The following is a 23736-nucleotide window of genomic DNA, read 5'->3' as shown; positions in this document are numbered from 1 at the left end:
CACGAGCCCCTCAGGGCTGGGAGTTAATGAGCTCAGAGCCCGACTTTCACATCTCCGACTTCGCAGCAAAGCGTCACCGCTCAGCACCCCCCACCGCCACCCAGCACCTGCCCAATTAAGCTCTTGGCTCCTGGGTGGCTCTGACGGGGTCTTCCTGGCCCCGATGAGCCCCCGTCATTAGCTGATTACCGCCCACAGCAGTGGTGTCACCTCTCCCCAAGCTGCCACTCATCACCTCGGTGGCAGCGGGAGCTCTGCCGATGACCCCGAGATGCGCAATGCCGATTCGGTCAAATTTGGGAAGGTTTTTGTGACCCTCCGTGGCTGAGCAGGGCTGGGCTGCTCCGGCTGGGGGCACGCTCACGGGAACAATGGGGTCGGATACCGGGGTCTGAGGGGGTGAGGGGGCAGCCTGCGGGTTGCAGACCCTGCGGTGCGTGCAAACACGGGGCGGGTGGTGGGTGGTGGGGGGCAGAGGGGATGCACGGTGCCGGGGATGCAGGAGGGAAAAGCAGGGAAAGTGGTGTCAAGGATACAGCCGGTGCCAGGCTTTGGGCCTTCCAGGAGAGATTTTAATTGTTTTTGGCTTCGGACAAGTCGGACTTTGACCTCAATTATGCAGGCAGCTAACTGAATCAGTGACTGAGCCCAAGGTGTCTGCAAGGCACGGTGCTTCTGACCCCAGGCGACGGCCATGGAGCGCGCTGGGGGCAGCGTCGCTGCTGGCTTTTCCCGAAAGAGCCTGAAGAAATGGGAAAGCATAAATCTGGTGGCAGGAGAGGCAGGGTCAGCAGGCCACTGCACGGAGCTGGCAGCTTGGCAAGGGTGCTCGTGGTTTAAGCCCCAGCATGACGCTGCTGGCAGCACGCTGGGTGCTGCAGGAGGCTGACGAGCAGGACGTGATTTCACTTGAAGCGGCCCAGAGAGCCATCGCGTGCTTGCCGCAAGTTCCTCGCCACCCCTCCACCCCAAACTGGAGATGGCGTTTTTCCCTGAGACATTTGGTTACGTAGCTGTCACTTAATCTTCATCTCACTAACACGATCTATTTCTCCTCTTCCCCTCCCTCCTGCCCCCAGCTCGCTGCTGCGGGTTTTAATAGGGAAAGGCTCCGGGGCTGCAGCATGCCGCAGGGGAGCCAAGGCCCGGCATAGGGCTCGAGGGCACGCTGAGCCTCAACCTCTCAGCCTTTTTATGAGCTTTGAAACCAGCTTTCTGTTTCATACAGAGGGCACAGGAAGTCTGTTTTCCCTTTAAAGCAAAGCCAGTAAAACTGATGCTCAGGCCGTATTCAGGTTTGGGCGATTACTTCTTGCAGGCAGCTCCTTCCCCCTGCAGCCCCAGCTGGTGCTATTAAAGAGCTGCCCCCAGAAGAGGCTCAGCCTCCGTCAGGATGAAGGAGCCCTCTCCTCGGTGCTTGAGCTAAAATTTGCAGCCCCTTGGGGCCGGGAGCGGGGCAAGCTGCGTGTGGCAGAGCCGCCGCCAGCTTGGGAGCGCTTTGCCCTGCGCTGATCAGGAGATGCACAGAAGATGCAGAGCGGGAGGGGGCCGGGTTTCTCGGAGCTGAGCGATGCGACACGCAAACAGACACAGCTCCCGAGGCTGCTGCAGCCTGGAGACAATTTGGGTGCCTGCTTTGCATCGAGGATGGAGGTGAGGGGAGCGCGGCTGCGTGCGCAGGTCAGCAGAAAGTAGCGGGGGAGTTTTGCAAAGTTCACCAAACTCGGTGATATTTCTCATCCAGACCCCACCGGGCATCACGCGACTTCCAGCCGAAGCTACACCACAAGCTCACTTGGTATTCAAGACCCAGCCACCTCCTTCTTCAATCTAAATTAAGTATTAAAGTGAAAGGCAATTCAGTGAGACGCCGAATTCATTAGGAAGCATGGCTAGATCTGAAAGGTGCTGTGGATGATAACACGGCGGGGATGTGGGGACAGGAGGGGGGGCCCAGACAGAGATGTACAAGCAGCAGTGAGTTAAAATCAGAAGGGGGAAAAATCAGTGCGTTATTTCAAATGAAGATTAAACGACAGCCCCCCGCTTCAAAGGGCAAGCGGGAGAGGCTAACAGGCTGTGACAAACCAGAATGCACGGACACAGGCAGCCAATTCCCTTTAAATAAAACTTTTATTGGCCATGATGTCTGAAAACAAGCAGCACACAATAAAAATTAATGTTTTCCCCTGCCTCCCCGGCACTCCCCAGCCCGGGAGGGCCTCGGCGGCTGGGCCCCCCTCGCCGTGTCCCCGCTGCAGTGGGGGGAGCGGTGGGGCCGTGGGAGGAGGAGCGAGACGGAATCACTTAGCCTTCATTAGGCCAAATTAAAATCAGAACTGAGATGACAATTACAATTTGTGACCGGCTAATTGTTCGCCTCAGAAGCTGATCATTGTGCAGATTGGGGAAATTAATTGTTGGCGATCCCAGGTGGGCCGGCGTCGAACCCTGCCGAAGACGCGGTGCCGCTGCAGGCGCTGCCGCCTGCTCGCCAGCCAGGAGCCACATCCTGCCCCAACGGGGGTCTCAAACCAGGCTGTGGACCCCCAGGGGTCTGCAGACCCCCAAAACCGTCTCTGTATTCTGACAGCCCACCCTGAGCAGCTGCAGGATTGCTCACTCCTGGTTTCAGCGCATGGTGTGGAGCGGAGCACCCATGGGACCTGCCACCTCTGCAGTGGGAGCACCCAAGCACCCACTGTCCTTGCCCCCCCAGGTGGCACGGTGGCTTTGCCCACAGATGTCCCTTCCAGCCACCAGGTGCCTTCCAATAGGACTGGGAGCGCTGTAGCTGGGGCCGAGCGCCGTGTCAGCCCAGCTCCCATCCGTCAAGCCCGCCCCTTCAGAGCATCCTGCTCGAATTTATTTTCTCTCTTCTTTATCCCCAGGGTGCTTGGGTGCAGGGTGCTGCGAACGCTCGCGTATAATTATAGCTCCAATGGGGCTGCCAGAGAGGGGGAAGGTGCCAGATTTCAGCGGAAACGGAGACCTCCAGCTTCTGCCTTCTTCCACCCTCGGGCTTGCTGGCAGGCTCCCCGGGCACTGCGCTGCCTGCGTGGGCGCCGGCTCCCCGCGGAGCCCGGGCTGGCATCGGCCCCGCAGCCTGGGGAGCTCGGGCTGGGCACAGAGAGGGCTCTCCCACTGGCAAGCCCCCCTTGCAATCTGCAGCGGGGTCCTTTGCAACCTGCTGCAGGCACCACGCTGGCAGAGGGGCTGCTTTTCCCTCTCCTCCTCCGTTTCCTTCTCCTCCTTTTCCCTCTCCTCCTCCTTCTCCCTCTCCTCCTCCTTCTCCTTCTCCTCTCTTGCAATACTTAAAGCATCCCTCATGGACCGCAGCTCCTCTCCATGGACACAGGGTCCCAGCCCAGCCCGGGGGGCCGTTTGCCCACGTATATCTGAGGCTCAAGCAGCTCCCGAAGCCCCGGCAGCCTGGGGGAGCTGGCGGCACGGAGCGGGGAGCGCTGCGGCAGCGGCTGCCAGCGCCTGCCAGCAGCCGGGCACGGGGCTGCGCTAGCTCCTGGGGCTGTACACGCCTGTTGAGCTGCGACAACATGACAGCAAGAGTAGCTCATAATACACACAAGTGTGTGTTTGTGCCTTGCAGCGGTGTGCGCGCCGGAGAGACAGGTGCATGCCAGGAAATTATGATATACATTTCCGTGACACACCGTTTCCCTCTGTTGTAAGCCGCAGATACAGAAGACCCCACAGATTGTTAGGGATGGAGGAAACAAGGGCTGCCCGCCGGGAGGAACGGGCTCGTTAACAATTTGGGACAAGATTTTCAAAGGGCTCATCTCCCGTGAGCCCGGCTGACTGATACAGACAGCTCTGAAGCTCTGGACAGTGAGTCTTTGTGAAAAATCAAGCCAGTTCTGCACAGGAGCTGGGAGTGAAGAGGGATGCTCACATCTCTTCCATTTATTTCTGCATCCCTCTAATCAAATAAACAAGTGGCATGCCTAGAGCTGCAGCATGCAGGGAAAGGCTGCCTGAGCCTTCCTCTCCAAAGGCATTGAAGTCCCAAGAAAGTGCCCATCGCTCCGTGGCGCTCCCGGCTACTCGGACACCCCGGGGTCCCCAACACACCGGGCACCTGCACCAGGGCTTTGCCCCCATCCAGCAGGCATCTTGTCCCTAAAACCTAGAGGCAGCTGCCCAGGGTGACCCTGTCCTGGTGAGCAGGGCTGCAGATGCTGCCTGTGGTGCATCAGCCCCAGTGACTTTCCCCAGCTGACTGGCATGGAACCAGAAGGAGCACGAGGGGCACGGACAGTGGGGCTGGCACGTATGCAGAGCACCTCACCCCATAAACCTCCCCCCTTCCTACCTGCACCAAGGCCAAGGGCAGCATGCTGCAGAGAGGGGATGCTCGGGGCAATGTCAAGGGCTTTTGAGCTCTGCCCCCCAAGTGGCACGAAGCAAACTGGTGGGGAAGCAAACCCAAGCTTTGGGCTCTGACGGGGACAGAGAGGAGGGCAGCCTCCTGGGGAGGACACATCCCTGTCTTTGTGTTGGCCAAAAAATAACAGGTCCCTGGAATAAGGTGTCACCTCCCAGTTAAAGCACTGGGAAAGCAGCTCTCGGCAGCTGGGGCGCCGGGGCCAAGCGCTGCCCGCCGCCCCATCTCCCACCTGGGCTTGCTTTGGGCAGAAATGCTCTCACTGCAGTGTTTTGATGCCAGTCCCTTCAGAGGGATGAATCGAGGCTCTTTAAATTTTCTTCAGAAGGGATGGGTGGGTGGGGAGGAACAGGTTATTAAACAAAGCTTAAAAAAAAAAAAATAAATAAAAGGAAAGAATTCCTGAGTGTAATTAAAATCTAAACCGTGATGGGATGTCTGCTGTTATTTCTCTAGAGATGCCTGTTGTTGGAAACAATATTTCTTCAGCTAAGCAGCATTGCTGCAGGCAGGGAGTGCTGCCCAGGCAGTGCTGAGAGCAGAGGCAGGGACGGGAGGCCAGGGACCTGGCTCTGTCCCTGTGGTACCAGCCCCCCCCCAGCAAGGCTCACAGGGCTAGCAGAGCCCCCAGCAGCATGGGCTCCCCGGGACACTTGTTTTTGGGGTCTTCCAGCCTCCTCCCAGTGCTGGATCTGCAATGGGGCTGCTCAAACCCCCAGACAGGAGGTGGTCGTGGATGCACGGCGAGCAGCATCACTGTCCCATAAGTACTCGGGCATCTCAGCCGACACTGAACTGCCCCCTGCGAGCTTGCTCCTTGTTGTTTCCATCTTATTTGTGCCTCTGCTGGTGGATTAAGCTGCTCTTGCAGGAGGGAAGGGAGCCTGGAGGTCCCCAAGGGGCAGCCCCAAGGGCTTGTAGGGGCACAGACAGGGTTTAGTGCCCACAAGCAGGCTGCCTGGTGGGGAGGTGGCAACCCCTTGGGGTCACATCACACATGCACCATGGGGCCAGAGCAGCTGGGGTTGGAGCCCAGCCCTGCTCCGCTCGGTTTTCAGCAGGAGAAAGGTCAGGATGGCAACGCGACTGCTTATAAGTGCCGTGAAATCAGGTTAATTTCTAATTACGGGAAAGTCTCTCCCTGGTATCAAGCTGCCATGTCCTGGCCTCTATGGCCGTGGGGCTGTGGAAATGCTGGGGTTCTGCAGCAGCTCCTGGGGGCCCCCGGACCCCGCAGAGTAGCCCTGGAGGTGCTCTAAGGACACGAGGCCCTCCCCAGCCCACCCCCGCAGGCTGGCAGAGGCTCCCCTGAGAAAAACAAAGCAAAAGCTGCTATGGGCTGGGGGCAACCCGGAAAACGATGGGAGCAACCCCCTGCCTCGGTGCTGCAGTAGCTTTTCACCGACCCTAGAAGCCTACGAGTATCCCTGGGATTTTATCTGCACACACAGATTTCTGCGCAGGGTGAACCATTTTGGCTAGTAATTGCAAAGCTGACGTTTTGGCAGCATTTTAGGACATGGCAGCCACAAAGAGCACGCTGGTGGCGTTACAGGTGGGACGTGAAGCTGCTCCCAGCCCTGCCGGCAGCTTTGTGCCCAGCCTCTGCTCACCCTCCAGATCCCACACGCAACACAGGCAGCAGCACCCCTCCAGGAAAGGGAGCCGAGCAGGGCTGTGGCTCTGAAGGAATTACGCAGAGCTGTTTAGAGCCACACTCTCACCAGCCCAAAAACCGCCTGAAAGCCCTGCATTGATCTCAGGACCCAGGTACGGATTCAGCTGCCAGAAATTGGCCCCAGGTGAGGGCAAGAAGACTTTCCGAATCTCCAAAAAAGCCTCCAAGCGTTTGTCAAGGCAAACGCTGGCCAGCCCCGGGTCCAAGACGTGCTTTCAGGCAGACAGGGCCGGGCAGCCCTGCTGGAGGCGTTGCTGCTCCCTCTCCATCCCAACAAACTGCTCAGAGATGTCATGAGCAGCTAGGAAGTGCCTAAGCCACCCCAACAGACCCGAGTGAAGGATTGCTTTCGGTATTAAATAGGGATTAAAAAAAAAGAGAGCATCGATTTTTTCTCTCTGGGCTGAGTTTCACCAAGGGAAACCTTGGATGTCCTGCCAGCACGGCTGGAAATCCTAAGCAGGAGTCACACCCCAGAGCCCCAACAAACCCCATGTGCATGGGCCCCCTCTTGTTTCCCTGCTTTCTGCTGCCTCTGGCTCCTGCAAGAGCCGCTCCTCTCCAAGCCCCATGTGCCCGTACCCTCCTGGCCTCCTCTCAGCCTCCCCAGGGATAAAGGAAGCTGGGATTTGGGCCCCTGCCTCGTACAAAGGGTGGGCAGGGGGCTCCTGTCCCTGCTGCTCCCCACGAAGCAGTGCCCAAGTGGGGCAGCACCGGGGCAGCCCCCCCAGCCCGACCCCGGCTGCGGCACCGCACGGGATGCGCCCGCTCTTCGGGGCCGAGGGGAGGGAAGCCAACCTCCGACAGCCCCCCCAAAAAAAAGCTGTAGATTACTGCAAATGCCAATAAGTCATTAGGAATCCCAAGAAAAATGTGTGGTTGCCATAGCAACTGCCATGCACGGCGTTCGGGGGATGCTTCGCCCCTTCCGAGGGCACAGAGCAGCGCGGGGTGGGGTGGAGGCAAAGCCCCGCACGGTGCCTGGAGAAGCCACGGGAAGGGTTTGGGGAGGTGGTGGCGTCCCTCTGGGATTTGGGGGTGCTGAGCCCCGCCTGGGGAGCCACCAGCAGAGACCACAGGGACACTTTCTAAGGGATGGGGACCAATGAGTCCCCCACGAACCACAGGACTCATTCTGCTACCGGAGGGGACACAGGAGGGAAGAGCACGGGGATCCGAGGAGCATCCCAGTGGTTCCTTCCCTCATGTCCCCATGCTGACTGCAAAGACCCCGATTTCCAGGGCTGCCCCACACCCCCATGCTTGGGCAGGCACTGGGTGACCGCGGGGACAGGCCGTGCCCTGGTGGTGATGCTCTCCCACCCGTGCAGAGCTGCTGGACCATTCATCCAGCCTGGCGCAGCATGGTGCCCAGCGGTGCCCAGCCTCCCGCACTGCTCCTTTTCCATTGCTCATTTTGACAAATGCTTTAGAAAAACTAATTCCCCGTTCTGCTTCTCCCCCCCCCTTTGTCTTTCCTGCCCCCTCCCTCACCCACAGCAACCCACCAGGTGCCCAGAACCACCCCTGTCCCCCTGGGTGCCGCCGGTGCGCCCACAGCAGCCAAACCCCGCTCCCGTCCCCCCCACGCCACACGTGCCGTGACAGCAAGCTGTCACCCAGCACTACAAGGCTCCCTGCCATCTCCATGCCACCGTATCAAGCCGTGAGATTGAGCTGAAGTGTTGGCTGTTGGCAGAGCAGGGGAAGTTGCTGCTCTCAAAATCCTCCCTAGGAAATGCAGCCCTCGGTGGCCCCACGCTGGGTCCCCCCCAACGCCGGCGGCGTGCCGCAGCTGCACATGGCTGGCGGAAATGTCACCCACTTTATCTTTAATTCACAAACACCGCCTCCCCCCTGGGATCTTGCTTCTTTTCCTTTTCCTTTTTTTTTTTTTTCCCCTTTTGGTTTATTCACAGGATCAGACCTCTTCCGAGCGTGCATTAGTGGCTCATCGCCTCTTCGTCATCCCTGCCTGCTGCGGAGGTGGGGGAGCCGCACCGAGGGGCAACCCTGGGGCAGCCGGGGGATTTTTAGGGGGATCAGTGCCTGGCTGAAGCAGGAGGGGGCTGAGGGGCTGCCTGGCCCCCAGCACAGCAGGGTGACACCCTGTCACCCCTCTGTCACCTGCTGTCACCCCTTTGCAGGGGGTGCAGGACTCAGCCCGGGGAAGGCAGGAGCTGCTTGGAGCCTCTCCGTTGCCTCCGGCTGCAAACTTCTCCCCGCTCCCCGCTGGGGTTTTTAAAACTCATTTAGCTCCCTAATTCCATTATTTACAGGCACTGCCCGAGGAGACCGTCTGCACCAAGGACACCGGGAAAAATGAAGATGGCCCCGAGCCCCGGGCAGGGTGGCTGGAGCGGCACCAGCCCCGCGCTGCGTCAGCCCCTGGTGGGGTGGGAGAGGGACACGGCTCCGTGGGGAGCAGCAGAGCCGCTCCGTGATGCCGAGCATCCGCCCCCCTTTTCCCTTCCATGCACACCAGCAATTTTCCTGGAGGGAAACGACTCTGTCTGCACGCTGCTCCCGCTCTCCGTCTCCATTCAGCACCCATAAAAATGGAAAATCAAGCGAAATGCGATCTCAGGCTCCCCTGCAGCTTGGCGCGAGCTGAGCGAACAGCACTGCGGAGCCCCTGGGCTCTCCCCGGCCCCCCCGGCCCCCCGTGCTGCAGAGCGGCAGCAGTCGTGCTGCTGCCAGCCCTGAGCAGAGATTTGGGCACGACAAGCGATGGCTCTCGGATGTAAACAGCCCCGCTTGTGTGGCTTCCATTGAAACCCGAGCACAGCAGTGAGAACACAGCGTGGCCAAGCCGGGGACGGGCGAAGCAGCAAGGAGGGAGCCAACAAAATGCTAAAAAGCCCTAAAGATATCTGGAGTGTGGCTGGCCCTGCTTGACAGCTTGATGGAAAGGCAAGAAAAGAGAGGGGAATTCAGCAGGACACGGGGCAGCCCAGGGACAGGCACCAGGACAGCTTGGTGGGACAGCTCTCACATCCCACAGCATCCTGATGGAGCCAGCCCTGCTCATCAGCCCTTCGAATGCTCGACAAAGGGTCGGATCCTGCACGGTAATGCACGCGCGCCGCACAAACCCAGCCCTTCCAGAGCCCGACTGCCCAGCCTGGAGCAGCGGCAGCACGTAGGAGGAAGGAAAAGTGACTCAGAAATAGGAGCCGGTGAAAATTTTCCATGTCTCTAAAAGCACTTGCTGAAAAATGCAGCTTCGGATCAACTGCAGCGATTTGCAAATTCGGATCAGACGCTGCAAAGCCTCCCAGAGCAATGTGTCTGAAGGCCGAGCGGACTTCTGAAGTCAAGTCAGCGGCTTTGATTAGGCATTTCCAAACTATGTTTTGAACAGCTGAACCATTGAATTAAATTTAATTATCATGCTATGAAAGAGTGACGGACACCTAATTAAAATGCTTATTCCAGCATGAAACGAAGCGGTTCATTTTTTGGTAACATTTCACCACTAGAAAAACAAACAAGGCAACAAACAAACATTTCTTGTTCTATTTTCAGGTGACTAGATGTTAGCTTTTTTTTCCCCCAGTTTTTCCAGCCCGTTGCTCTCTGGCCACGCAGGCCAGCTGGGACACGGGGAGAGGAGGTTCCCTGCGTTTTCTTCCCCCAAAACCAGAGGTGGAGTTAGCTCCGTCTGCCTCGGGGAAAGGCTGGTTGAAATGCAAAACCCCCTTTATGCTGATTACAAACTCCTGGCTGATGAAGGCTTTTAAATTCAAAGCAAGCATTAGGAAGTCTGGAAGAGGCACAGCGGCTTGTCTTCGTGCAAAGCAATTTTCCCAGCTTGAACCTGCAAACGGGCTCAGCTCCGCTTTGGTCACCAGGACGGACAAAGGGAGGCAGGCTCCGACCTCACACGCCAGGTTTGGTCCCAGAGCGGTTGTTTTATGGCTGGTTGTAAACGCCACAAAATACGGTTTTCTAATAGAGCCTGGGATAGGCTTTTAAATCCAACGGGTGGCTCTGGAGCCTGGAGGGGTCAGAAGATATCAGAGCATTTATAAGCTGCTGGAGGGGGAGGCTGGCATTAATTCTGAGTGGAGCTGGTGAATAATTTATCACAAGTAATTTATTGACTAAGTTTGTCTCTTTTGCCTGTCTGGGTGAAAAGCACCCTGGTGCAGAGAGCCAGCACAAGACTTAGGCACCACTTAAGTCCCAATTAAGCCCTTTGTGAATTGTCTGGGAACGGATCCCAATTTTCCCATATTTATTTGTTATTCAGAATTACACGCCAAGCAGAGCCGACACATAATTCCTGCTCTGCCTCGTGTTTGCAAACAGCTCGCGGGGAGCCCCCGCCATGCGGACGTGAGCCATTTCGGGGGGCACTGGGGGCACTCGGGCCCCAACCCTCCCCGCCTGGGGCAGGGGCATTGGTGGGACCCCATACCCCATGCCAAGGGGACCCCATGCCCCCCCCTGCCAGGCAGTAAATGGGGATAGGTCTGGGGGCTGCCACCCCCTGCCAAGTCCCTGCTGCTCCCAGGGCGATTTCTGGCATTTTCTGCCTTCCTAAACCCACCCCTAGGAACAGCCTTTTACAAACCCACTTTAAATGTATTTATCACAAAATCTCTGCCGTCAACCGCTGCCAAACCTGCGCATTTATTTCACCGTCTGTGAGCTGGCTGCTGTCCTGGGATGGGGTCAGTCGAGAATGAGGGGAAGGGCCTGGAAAGGACATGCTTGGGGACATGTACAAGAGCCCCACAGGATGCAGAAGGTGGCCAGGGCATGGCCAGGGGTCACCTGGAAAAGCTCTGCTTGCAAAGCTGAGTGCATCAACAAACGAAGCCTAAACTCAACCCCAAACCCAAAAAGGCCATCTCCCTTTTTAAGAGCAAGTTCTAAACTCATCTAATTTTAATGTTTTTCCATTCCCAATGCATTCCCAGCAAGCAGGAGGGAGCACTCCTGCTGCAATCCTCCTCCTCGAGGCTCTGGCAGCCAGGGCTGGGCTGAGAGCTGCAGCTCGCGCTGCAGAGCACAGGCGAAGGCATTTCCCCGGGAACAAACATCCCATTTCCAGGAGGAGAAGCCGAGGCTCGGGTGCTTCCCCATCGTGCTGAGCTGAGGAAGAGAAGCCACCGGGTGCCTCACACCTCTCCATGCCTCCTGGCAAAAAGGGGTGGTGGTGAGCTCCTGCTTGCAAGGACCCCGCGGGGACCCTGGTCCATCCTTTCTGCCCTTTAGGAAATCTGCCTTGTGTAGATGGGAATTTTGTCTTTTAGGACAAGCTCCCCAGAAGAGAAGAGGCATTAGTGAGCAGGGTCAGCCCCGAAGGTGTTTTAGGAGTTGCGTTCAGATGCTGGGAATAAAGAATGGGAGAGAGCCCTGTGCTGGCCCTCCCTGCACTAGGAGAGGTTCTGATGGTGACAGCTCACCTTCCAGGTGCCCACCTGCACTCAGCTCGGGACCTTCCCAGCCCAGCCCAGCCCTGAACAGAGCCAGAAATTCAGCATCCCATCCCCAAACAGCGGCGATGCCTGCGGCGAGGAGCGAGGACGAACCATCTGCTGCTGGGAGCCAGCACGGCTCTGCAAAGCAGACGGGGCCGTGGTGGGATGGAGCTGCCGATGCTCTGCCCCGTGGCGGGCACCGGTGTCTTTGTGGCCCCTGCCGAGGCTCAGGGGGGCTCCCCGGCCCCCCGCCAGGTGATGCTGCAGCCCGACACAGGGCGCTGCTGGGGGGAGATTTCCCAGCCCGAAGGCCTAACGAGGTGGAATGGGTTTGGTGGGATCCTGCCAAACTCCCCCCATTTCCCTGCCCCAAAAGGATTTTGCGTGCTCTTTGATGGGTGTTGCCGCAGCTCTGCCCCAGCTGCTGGTGCTGAGCTCCTTGCTTTACACTGCAGGAGTTAAAAAAGATCCCACACAGCCGAAGGGGTTTAAAACGGCCAAGGAGCAGGGCCTTGTCACTGGATTTGGCCCCGTCCTGCTCTGCATGGCCATTTATGCCAGCACCCAGTGGGTGCCAAGCCCCTGCTTCCCATAGGGGACCTGGTGCAGCAGCACCCAGCTCTGCACCAGGGAAAGGGACTCAGCGGTGCTGGGAAGAGCTGTGTGCACTGCAAAGGGGCTGAATCACAGGGACCAGGGTCCCCTGCCAGGACAGGAGCTGGTGACGGTGTCCCATGTCCCAGACCTGACCACTGGTGACCGATGGGCACCCACGAGAGAAGTCCCACGGCAGGGGCAGGCAGCTTGCCAGGAAACTTGCACCGACCCCGCAGCTACACAGGGCTGGGGCTTTTAGGGGCAGAAATAAAAGAAGAAACGTTCGTTTCCCAGCCTTGCCACGAGCTTTGGCTGCATGCAGGCTGCAGGAACAGGGTTGCTCAGCCACAGAACAACAGCAGGGGCTGGGTCCTGGCTCAGCACCGGGGCAGGATGAGACGGGCAGGGTCAGCGCGCAGCCACGGGGCTGACCACGGTGCAGGGGTCCCGGCACGCAGCCCCGGGGAGCCCTGACCCCCACCGCTCCCCGCGGAGCACAGAGCAGCAGCGGCTGCAGGAAGGGTTAGGAAGGGTTGAGGTAAACATGAAAACAGCACAGGGATCATTAAAATGGCACCATCGGCTTCTCCCGCGCGGCCGAGCTGGCAGAGCAGCCCCAAGCCCTCTCAGCTCCCCCAGGGGCCATCCCCGTGGCTCGGGGGCCGGACGCCCCCCCAAGCCAGCACCCGCTTCCCCTGGGTCAGGGGGCTGCAGCCCCCAGGGTGCGGCCAGCAGCTGATCCCCTGCTCTCCTGCCCCGCCAGCAGCAGGGAGGCGATGGGCAGCGGCTCCGTCTGCTCGGTCCAGGGCTGTGCCCCCCAGCCCCGAGCCCCCCCCCCCGCCCATCGGGCGCAGACCCACTGCCCAGGGGTCACAGCAGCTGCCCCCCCGATTTGCTTTCCCATCACTTTTTGCCTCTCCACCCCTGGGCAAGCTGCCCTGCCCCTTGGGTGGGTTGTGCCGGGCACCGGGGGGGGGGGTGGTAAAACTGGGTTGGGAAGGATGGGGGAGACCAAAGGATGAGGCTGGTTCATTTGGTACGGCCTTTTCTCTGCACCTAAATTTGCTCCTTTAAGGTTTTCTACAGGGCTTGGGCACAGAGGGGTTAATGCGTTGGAAGCGCTGCTCCCGGCTGGATCGCATCCTGCCAGCATCCCCGTGCAGGGCTGGATTTCGGTCTCAGCGGCACCAGCACAGCCCCACTGCATGGCCGCGGGGCTCAGCACGGTCACCCCGCGTCCCCTTCGGTGCCCAGGTGAGGATCAGCCCGATCCCGGGGGAGTTTCCAAGGCAGGACGGGGAATCCAGCTCCCGCCATCGGTGCCGAGGGAAATCTCCTTTCCCTGGCCCTCCTGATGTGCCCCTTGTCCCCCTCCTGACCAGGCACCCGCAAGGCACAGATGCTGCAATCATTCCCTATTTTCACCCGCTTTTCCTTCTTTTATTTTTAAGTGCACCATTCACCATCTATGACAAGGATTAAAGAGAAAGCAAAGCTCTGGAAGGAAGGGAATAAAAAAAAAAACAACAAACAGCAAAGCAGCCAGCACTGGGTGCCAAAGCCCCCATCATAGGAGCCCCCCCAGATCCATGACCACCCGAAAACGCCGGTAACGGGGCCAGAGCCCCACTTACCCTTGGGCTCTCCTCCCGTCCCCCAGCGCCGTGAGCATCCGTCTGCCTGCTCCCCGCTGCGGCCGCCCGCTCATCTGGCTCCCGCGAGCCCCCGCCAGCAGACAAAGGGCTGGAGCCGCGCTGGACCCGTCGAAGCGGGGTCCTTGTCCTCGTCCCGTGGGGACGGGGCCCAGGGCCAGCAGGCCACCCCCTGCCACGCTCGCCCTCAGCTCCCGGCCCGGAGGCAGCGGGGAGAAGCAGCCATCCTCCCCTCGCACGGCTCCGCTGCGGCCGCACGCACACCGCTCCCCGCTGCTGCCTCCTCCTCCTCCTTCTCCTCCTCCTCCCTTCTTCTCCCCTCCCTTTCTCCGTCCTCCTCCTCCTCCTCCTCACTCGAGTCTTGTCTCCACGGCGTGCCACCCACCTGAGCCAGCTTCTGCCAGCCCCGCGCTTAACTCCTGCGGCTCTGGCAGGCACCGCGCCACCGGCCACCACCCGCGGGCACCAAGGTGACGTGGGGACGGCCACCCCTGGCACCCCCCCAGGGTGATGGTCCCCAGGCCCCGCGACATGGGGTCACTGTGGGGTGTTTCACCCACAGAACTGCCTGGCAATGTGCTGGGAAGGGGGTGGACTCGTGGCCCCAATCCCCCCCTGCACCCAAAGGGTTTTTTTCTCCTTCCAGAGCCATCTGGCTGCTGACATCGACCCCGTCCCCAGGCTGCCCACGGTGACACCGCGGATGCCCCGTGGGGTTTGCGGCAGAGGAATAAGGCCCTAGGGGAAGAATGGCAGATTTACCACACCCCAAGGACCCTTATAGGGCAGGATTGCAACCAAGCCAAACTTTCCCCTTCTTTAACCCACTTTAATCCAGTCTTAATTTTGATAGAATTGCGAAGTCATATTTCTGGTGGTAAACAACTGCAGGAGCCTGATGGCCAGGTCCGAGAGACCGACTGCAGTCAGCCAGGGGGAACCGGGCTCCTGCAGATCCAGGCACAGACGCGTGCTCCAACCGAGGGATGGGAACCCACCCGGTGCTGAGACAACCCCAGCTGCTGCTGTTTGCTTGCCAGCAGTCGCTCCCCCCAAAATGTTTTTCCCAACTGATGTCAGAGCCCTGCAGACGCTTCGTGCCCCCAGGGTGACAGTGGCCGTTCGATCTCCTTCTCGTGTGTATATTCGTTCGCCTTCGGCGGTGGGCTGGACCACGGGGCTGGAGAACAGCCGCGCGCACAAGCGCCAGCGCCGGCGAGGGAGAAGAGGCGAGATCGGAGTGACCTGATTTAATTGGCAGGACTTCAATCCCATCAACTGCCTGCCCATGTGCCCAAACCAAATGGGTGATGTTCTGGCATGTTGGCCCCCGTTCAGCAAAGCATTTAAGCTGATAGTTAATGGGAGCACACGCTTAATGTCAGCCGCACTTAAACGCTTCGCAGCATGGGCCGAGAGTCCAAGCTGCAACGTCCCCTCACGGCCTTTTAAATAACGAGGGGTGACACAGGAGGCCGAATCCAAACACGGGGGCAGGCAAGGCCGTGCCTCTTGATTCTGCAAAAACCCCGTAAGCACCCTATGAAGCACTCCAGGTGTTCGTGTCTCCTCTATCAGCGGGGGGAGAGCTCCTCTCCTGCCACGCTGTGTGCCCCTCGGTGCTCAGGGACCCACGGGTCCCACACCGCAGGGACAGCTCCTCGTGCCAGGCCAGTGCAAAGGGTTCGGTGCATCCTCATGGACGTAGGATGCAGATGGGTTGCTGTGAGCAGGAAGGAAGAGCTTACCCTGTCCTTTCCGTGGTGCGGGAGGTGCCCCAAGGCCACGCCGCGCTCCTGCAGGGAGCAGCCGGCCTCTCGGAGGGCTCTCCAGGCGCAGGCTCTCACTCGGTACTTGATGGTGGCTCTTGACCCGTCTGCCCCAGGGCTTAATCTCCTGGCTCGGCCACGTGGCGCTGATGGAGAGGCTCGCTTCAGCTGCAGGGAGAGGGAGACATTTGCTGCCCTATCCCCGTGGCACTGAGTGGAAGCTCCTGCCCTCAGTGGGGTCCCTCCGCAGCACCCCGAGGTCCCCAGGGACAGCAGAGGCCGGTGTCAGCGCACCCCGTGCCCCAAAACATGGGCCTGGGGGAGGTTGGGCAGCAGCAGCTCCCCCCCAGCAGCATCGATCAGAGCAGCTGATGCTGCAGAGACCTTGCTCGGGGCTGGACTGACGAGCGAATGCCATAGAAACAGCTGAACCCAAATGAACCGCGCAGGGCTTTAATCCAAGGCTGTGTGGAAGCCTGCACAGCACCGTGAGGCCCAGGTTATTTAATCACCTCTCGTCACAACTCCGGGGGGGGGCGGTCCAAGGGCTGCCTGGCCTTAGCAGTAATTGAGTTTCTCCTCCTCTGCTGCAGGTTCCCTGCACGGCCCCAGGCAGGTCACTTAATTATGACCCCCTCCCCATTTGCGGGATTGGGACACCAATGCCACCTCGCTCCCGGTGACGTGGGGCACTCACTGCCTCGCAGAGGGCAGCGATGCTGACCCACCGCGGCAGCACGCCCCATACGCTTTGGGTGCAGGAGAAGCATTTTTAGGACTAGGTTTCCAGGTGAGCTGCCTGCACTGCCAGCGAGGCAAGGGGATGGAAGCAGGCGCCTGCCCTGCTCCAGACGCAGCCGGGGAGGGAGAAGCCGCCCCGGGTGGCCTCGAGCCCTCTCTGTCTAACACCTTGCTGCTAAACACGCTCTTCCCGTGCGCCGAGGCAGCCTGCTGCGGAAGATGACTAATGCGTGTCACTCTCGAGATGCTATCTTCAGGCGGATGAGTACAGCCTGATCCAGGTTTTAATTGTGTGGGATTTTAGCCGAGATGGCACTAATTTATTTTCTCTGCTGCTTCAGCAGTTCTCCTGCCTCTCCTGCACTTGAAGTCACCTGGAACGTATTCCCCCGGTGCAAGGGGTTAAAACTTTTCATGCTGGAGCAGCAGCCTGCAGTCTCGATGATTTTTTAAAAACCTGTAGCCAGTTACACGTGCAGGGTTGTAAGGAGCCGCACGTCCCCTTCTTATCCCTTAAGACACAACATTAGCTCCTTGGGGAGGAGCACTAAGGCGATCTTGCAGAGCAGCAGCGGATTTGGAGGGCTAAGCTTGAGCAAGCCATCCTCAAGCACGCCTTAGCAGCAACAGATCTGGAAAAGAGAGGACGCCACTGCCTCTGCCTCCCCTCCCGATCAGCTCGGGCTTGCCAAGCCTCATCCATGGAGGACGCTCCTTGCAAAGGCTCTGTGCAGGTGCTCGGCACGGCTCCTTGCTGAGGGATCTGGGGCTCAAAGCACAGAGCAATGTTTACCCACACCTCCCGTTCCAGCAAGGGGTAATGATGACCCCGAAACCCCATGAAACCTTTGCACCAGGCACATTTCTGCTCCACCCACACCTTCAGCAGCTAACATCAGGCCCCCAGGCTTTAATTTTACATCCAGAGGGCACGGAAAGCACATGAGGCTGGCCTCACAGCATGAAGAACAGCCAAAAGAAAGCAAGACGCACCACGACTGCTCTGGGGCCGCAGCTGCCAGCGCCACCCTGGACAGTGGCAGCCAGCATGAAGCTCCTGGGAGGTTTCCTCCATCCTCAGGTCCCAGCCTGCTCCTGCAAGCCCATGGCAGTTGGCTACAGACAGGATCAGCCCCCAGCAGTGGTTTCTCCCCTTTCTTCCTCCCAGGTATCTCCAAGCCAAGCCTGACTTCGCTGCATCCCATCAGGGACGGAGCTGCTGGGCAAGAAATGCCAACAGCCCCCGGAGCATGGCCTCAGGGTTACTCGTGCGTGGCAGCAGGTGGTGGTGTCACGGTTATTGCTGCTCTTTAATGATTTAAGGGCATAGCAGCAGCTCCCTCGGGCAGCAGGATGGACTCATAAACCCTGCAGGTGCTTAGAGGAGCTGCCCGTGGCCCTGTCTCTGGAGCCAAAGGACCTACACCCCTTCCCTCCCGCATCTCCCCTGTGCAGAATAAACCAACTCACCTCCCTGCAGCAGGGTGAGTTACGGCAGGGCTATCGCTGGTGCAGGACTGAGCCGTAACTCACACAGGCTCTGCTGCTCCTGAGTTACAGCATCGCTGGTGCCCGTGGCAGGGCGGCTGTACGTTACCCTTGGCACCCAGGGTGCTCCCGTGAGGGACCAGCGACCCTCCTTCCCTTGGCAGCAACGCCCAGAAAAGCAGCTGGGTAAAACACAAACTGGTTAGCACAGCCCAAACCAGAGGCAGGTGTCCTGGGGAGGCTTTGTATCGTCTGAAGTGGCCACAAACTGATACCAGGCATTTTCAGGGTTATCAGCAAATCCTCACTTCCAGGCACTATTAAAATGCTATTGTTATATTCATATTTTTTGCACATTTTTATTCTGTCTTCCAGCACTCTTTTGGGGGATAATTTCCAAATCCCTCAAGATCAGCCGAGGCTCGGCGAGGCTAAGGGCTGGATCGATAAAGACTGAGCATCCACCTCTGAGCCCCCATTGATTTCAGTTTCAAAAAACATTCGGAGCTCTGGGTCTATAGAGCCCAGCCAAGGTCACGGCAGAAGTCTGTAACGGCGAAGGGAATTCTACTCGGGACTCCTTCCCGAGTCAGAGGTGAGCATCCCGAATTGTGGGGCTCTCCTTCTCCCTGCCTGAGCAGCTCATAAAGGGTGCTCAGGCCCAGCACCACCTCCAGGGATGAATCCCAAGCCCCGTCTCACCGTGCAGCAGCAGGCAGGGACGCGCCGTGCCCGGCCAGCCGTGCAGGGACCCCGCTCGCACCATTTGGGACCAAAGCCACGGCCCCAGTGTGCCACCTCTGAGCTCTTGCTGTGCTGCCACGGCTCCTGGCAGGGAGGCGAGCGGGGTGGGGAGGGAAAATGTTCTTCTGGTTACTTTATTTCTCTGCTTTGGGGCTGGTTTACAGCTGCTATTAAAGCTGCCGATAAATCAAGGGCGCTGCTATAAAGCGCAGGAACAACCGGAGTTAGAGCCCAGAGGAGAGCGGCTCCCTCTGCCAGCCCCAGAAACGCAGGAGGAGCAGCTCGGTTTATCTTCCCCCCTCCCAGCCGTCTTTATCGCCGCCCTGGGAAGCGAGTTACAGGGGTGAGGCGAACCTGATGGAGTCCCCCATTATATGAACACGCTGGCAAGGTGTGCTGAATAATGTGGCCGTCTTTTACGGAACGAGCTTTGCATTGCAGAAATTTTATATCACTCTCTCTTCCTCTCCTCCTTGCTGTCTTCGCCCCCACCCGCTCTCAAATTTACAGGCAGGAGATTGGTCTGGGGGGAAATAAACTTCCTAAAGAGCACAGCGTTTGCTGATAAAGAAAGGGAAAAAAACGGTGAAGAAAATGATTATGATGCCTCATGTGTTACGCGCTGCTTTAAGAGTCAAATTTGTTTCTTTTACTGCCAGACAAAAATGTAATTAAAAGGCTGCAGCGTCAGCCAGTTGCAAGGGAACTTGTTGCATTTGTTAGCGCTGACTATTAACACCTTTTGTGTCTGGGTCTTCCAGTCTCTGAGGACCAGTTAGCTCCTCCACCGACTCCTTGCAGACACATAAGCAGCCTTGCGAGGCAGCAGGGATGCGCCCGGGCGAAAGGCACTGCCTGGGCTTCGGCACTGCCTTCCCTCCTGCCTTCTGGGCTGAAAAATAAGCTGCGTGGTTGCATTTTGCTTTCTCGACATTGCACGGGGGTATAAAGGGGGTTTCCGTGGGGGGGCTGCCTGCCCCTTCCCCACCCCCGAGCTCCCACCCCACGCGCGCTGGGGCTGTGAACCCCTTGGGGAGCTGCAGGGGCATCAGCCAAACCCCACGCAGATTGAAGCTCGGCGCTGAGCACGAGGGGCGAGAAATGCACACGGGCACCCCAGGATCCTGCTGGGACCCCCCGCCCCGGGTGCGTTTTGATGCTCTGCCGCTCGAGGAAAATCTCAGCGCGAGCAGCGAGTGGCGTTCGCTGGCATATTTGTATTTGTCAGCGTTTCCATGACGATGCGAGCCACCTTCTCTCCCTTGTGCGCTGCAGGCACACACGCGAGCTCACACGTGTGCACACACAGCCGGGCAGCGCACACACGCGTGCGCTCACCTACGTGCTCAAGTGCACTCACGCTCACACGTGCATGCTCAGAGTTTCCTCCCTTTGCCTCCCCTTTCCATTCGAAGGCAGGTTTCCAGGCCTGCAGGCTGTGCTTGCTTCTCCCAAACAACAACAACAGGCGGGCTGCTCTTAGTGCCTGCCCCAACGGCAGAACACCGATCGGAATAAAACCACAGAGCCGAGAGCTGCGGTTACGAGATGTTGCTTTTATTTGGTTCTCTGTTGTCACACCGGGAGCACACGCGCTCTCTGTCGCTGTTTTTCTGCTCAACACGGGGGCTGTGACCGTCTCAGGTCACCAGAGAATGGCTCAAATATTTAAAAAAAAATAAATCCCTTTTTCTCCAGTGCAGTTTCCTGCAAAGGAATGTATTTTTGGGGGATGGTTCTGTCCAATGTTGGCAGCCAGGACTGCAGCCCTGTGGGGGCAGGCAGTGCGCAGTGGGACGTGGATATTTAACTCCTGGGATTTGCTGCTGTAAGAGCTACGGGAGGAGAGCGCAGCGGGGCAGAGGGATGCGGGAGGTTTGGGGCGAGCTGAGGGCACAGACGCACAGTCCAGTGCATCCACGGGCTTGATATGGATTCAAATCTCCTGCACATCACGGCTCCTTGGGTACCATCACCATGCCATCTGGGTTGGGCAGCCCGGCTCTCGCTTTGCTCTGGAGCTCAGCCCCAAGCAGAATGGGACCAGCTTTCCTCCTCGCTTTGCTGGGCACCACGTGCCTGGAGCAGTCTGGTGGCACTGACACGGGTCCCTCAGCAGCATTCCCAGCTGGTTCCCAGCCCCCTGACCCCCCCCCCCCCCCCAGCCAGCTCCTGCAGGGCTTCGTGCCGGGGGTGGCCGAGAGCCCCACGCAGGATGTGTCCCCCCCACCCCGCCTGGTCTGCGGCAGAGCCACGAGCCGCGCACGGGGCTTGTTTCCCTTCTTATTTTTTTTAATTGGAATCTCTGCTGAATCTGCTAATTAAGTTCTTTGCCTGCAACTAATATTGTGCTGCTAATTCCTCCCCAGAACGATTCCTCCAGCAGTCGCAGAGGTTATGTTCACTGGCATTCTTCCACGGCTCCTCTAGAAAAAAAGAAGAGCCCTTTCCAATCACCGCGGATGAATCATCTGCCAGCAGGGCGAGGGAGAAGTGGGCAGGTGGGAGCCCTGCCTGCCCCGGTGCTGAGCCCTCGCAGGATGAGGCCACCCTCTCCTGCCACTGCAAGCAGCCAAAAGCCACCCCTTTGCCCCCCATCCGCAGTGCAGCAGACAGCACAGACCTTTTCCCCCAGCTCGAGGACTGCAGCAGTGCATGTGGGGACTCCAAGCCAAGTTTAAGCCTCATCTGCTTTGCAACAGTGCACCGGGTCCCTGTTGGAGAGGCAGGATTTGGCCCCCGGGCCCCCGTCATCGCGGTGCAGCTGGGGCTCGGCTCCCTGCACCGGCGGCCGCCCGCTCTCCTCCCCGAGGCACCGGGCTGTGATCCGATCCAAAAGGCTGCTTGCTCAAACGCAGCATGAAAATTCAAGAGCCCTTTGATATTTTTCCTCTCTCCCTGTTTCTTCTGCTTTCTATTTTTATAAATAATACCTGGTCTCGCACTGAACAGAATACCAAGCGTGCAATTAAATCCCCAAGTGCCAGCGCTGCCTTTGAGGAGGGCTTTGAGGCGGCTGTACCTGGGGGCTGTGATGCTTTGGCAAAGCCACAACCAGAGCCCTCAGGGGGACGTGACCACGCTTTGGTGCCTCCAGAGCCTGAGCACAGCCCCCGACAGCCTCGCTGGAGACAGGATTGGACCCACGCTCCACCTCCGAGCTGCATCCTGGCTCTCCCGGGACCGGGGCTCCCCCCAGCTCTTTGATCTCAAGTGCCATTACTGCGGGCTGTGCGGCGTGGGAGCAGCAGCTCTCCCTGCCTGCCGTGCTCTGGCTTGACGCCGCGCTGCTGGAAGGCGAAACCCATCAGAATTAACCGGAGCGAGCAGGGAGAATAATGCATGTCCTGCATGTACAAAGAGGGGGGAGAGAAACGCAGCCTCCCTTTTTGGTGCTGTAAAACGTATCGATGCTGCTTCGATGTGTCTGAAGGTGCTGGTACCTGCCCACGTCGAGCAGAACGAGCCCTTTGCCCCTGCTCTCCTCCCAGCTCCTGACGACGGAGGCAGCTGGAAGGAGCACGGGGCGCTGGTGATGGTCTCAGGAGCCTCAGAGCCAGCCCAGGCTGCCCCAGTGCCATCAGGGCCGGCACGGCAGGGAACACAGAGCCCGGTGTGACCCAGGACAGCGGCGTACGACGGTGAATCGGGTGGCACTGCAGCCCTGCGAAGCAGCTGGCAGCTGGGGGAGATGCTACCTGCTGGGTCTCCAGCCAAAGACGCGCTCGCAGGCGGCTCAGGAGGAGGAGGGCTGCGGGGTTGCCATGGCAATCAAGCGTCTACAAATTCACTGATTATTTATCTTCGGTTTTGTTTTGGTTGAGTGAAAGCAAGTCCTGCTTCTGGGCGAAGGGCTGCCGGTGGGCTGAGGGCGCAAACAGAGTGCTTGTGGGAGCCCAGCCCATTGCCCAGTAATGCAGTGCACATCATGGAAAAGACACAAACCCAAGGACAGCTCTATAAATCACCTGCTCAGCCCCCGAAAGGAGGCCTTTATCAATGAGAAGAGCTCACAAGCACGGACACTAACAAAAAAGACTGAGTCTTGGTAGTTATGCTTGCTGTTTGCCTCTCAGATACTGTGCAGCTCCAAATCTCCCACAGATCTGCAAATATCAGGCACCACGAGGCCACGCGGTTAAATTTGGCACGTGCAATGCAGGTGGGAGCCTCTTTAATTAGTTGCCTAATTTTGTTGTCTGGATAGACTTGGATCGGGCCCTAGATTTGCCTATGGGGACTGAATTGCTGCTGGATGGCTGTCTGCTAGGAACGCCTTCCAAAGCAATTCCCAAAATTTGAGGGAGTTTATCGAATAACGCTCGGATTTATGGCATTTCCTGATGCCTTCCCCGCTCCCTTGCTGGAGCACCAGGGCACCCCACAGCCCCGGAGCTGTACCCAGCTGCACGTGCCCAGCTCCCAGGGCTTGCAGAAAGCAAAGACGCCTGATGGGGAGCCCGAGCTATTTCCAGATGCCTTTCTACAAATCTTCTATCACTCAGGCTACGGAAAACAAGGGGACCACGGGGAGGTTTGTAGCTGGTTGGAGCTGGGAACTTCTCCGCAAGGTGTAGAGCAGGACAAATGGCACATGGAGCGGGGAGGGACCCGAGCGTTTAGCAGCCTCTGTAACCCGCTGCCAGCTCCCAGCCTGCTCCCCTTCAGAAGAGACGTCTCAGTAATTGCTCCTAAATCTAATAACCGATTCTTTTTGATGCCTTCAGTGTCACCGTTATGTAAATCCCCCTGTGACGATGCTGTATATTTTATGGATGGTGTGTTTGCCGATGTTCCTGAATGTGTGTGCAGCTAAAGAAATGCCTTTGATTGCTGGATCAAAAAAAAATCACAAGATACGTAAGGACAATACAAGCAAAGAAAAACTCAAGGAAATCAGGAGCCTGCGGTTAGATTGATTTGATTTGATCTTGCCAATAGAGGTCAGTATGAAGTATTAAGGTTCCTGAAAGTGTACAAAGAGATCCCATTACTCAAGGAGCAGACGGACTATTTTCGGGCACGAGAGGAAATGACGGGAAGGAGCGAGCCAGGAGAGGTGGCAGAGCCCCGGGTGCTCAGCAGGAGCTGTCGTACTCCCACGTGGCAATGTCCTGGGCACAAACTCCGGGCTGGGCAGTGCAGGATGCTGAGCAGGGCTGTGCTCCCAGCAGCTCTGCAGCTCCTGCAAGGCTCCCCAACCCCCTCATCAGCCCCAAAGCACCTGGGG

At 58.5% G+C, this 23736-nt stretch overlaps 1 protein-coding gene across 1 annotated transcript in view; it reads right to left on the bottom strand.

Moving 5' to 3' along the window:
• Window positions 1–16656, bottom strand: part of LRRN2 (leucine rich repeat neuronal 2) — a 34544-nt gene extending 17888 nt beyond the window's left edge. The window contains exon 1 of the mRNA XM_080568875.1: window positions 13747–16656. The gene's annotated coding sequence lies outside the window, so the exon portion shown is untranslated. The remainder of the gene's footprint in view (window positions 1–13746) is intronic.
• Window positions 16657–23736: the final 7080 nt, after the last annotated feature.

Source organism: Anser brachyrhynchus (genome assembly GCF_964034855.1).
Source record: "Anser brachyrhynchus genome assembly, chromosome: 27".
Lineage (NCBI taxonomy): Eukaryota > Metazoa > Chordata > Aves > Anseriformes > Anatidae > Anser > Anser brachyrhynchus.
Note: the sequence above shows the minus strand (reverse complement) of the source record. Positions and strands in the feature narration are given on the sequence as shown.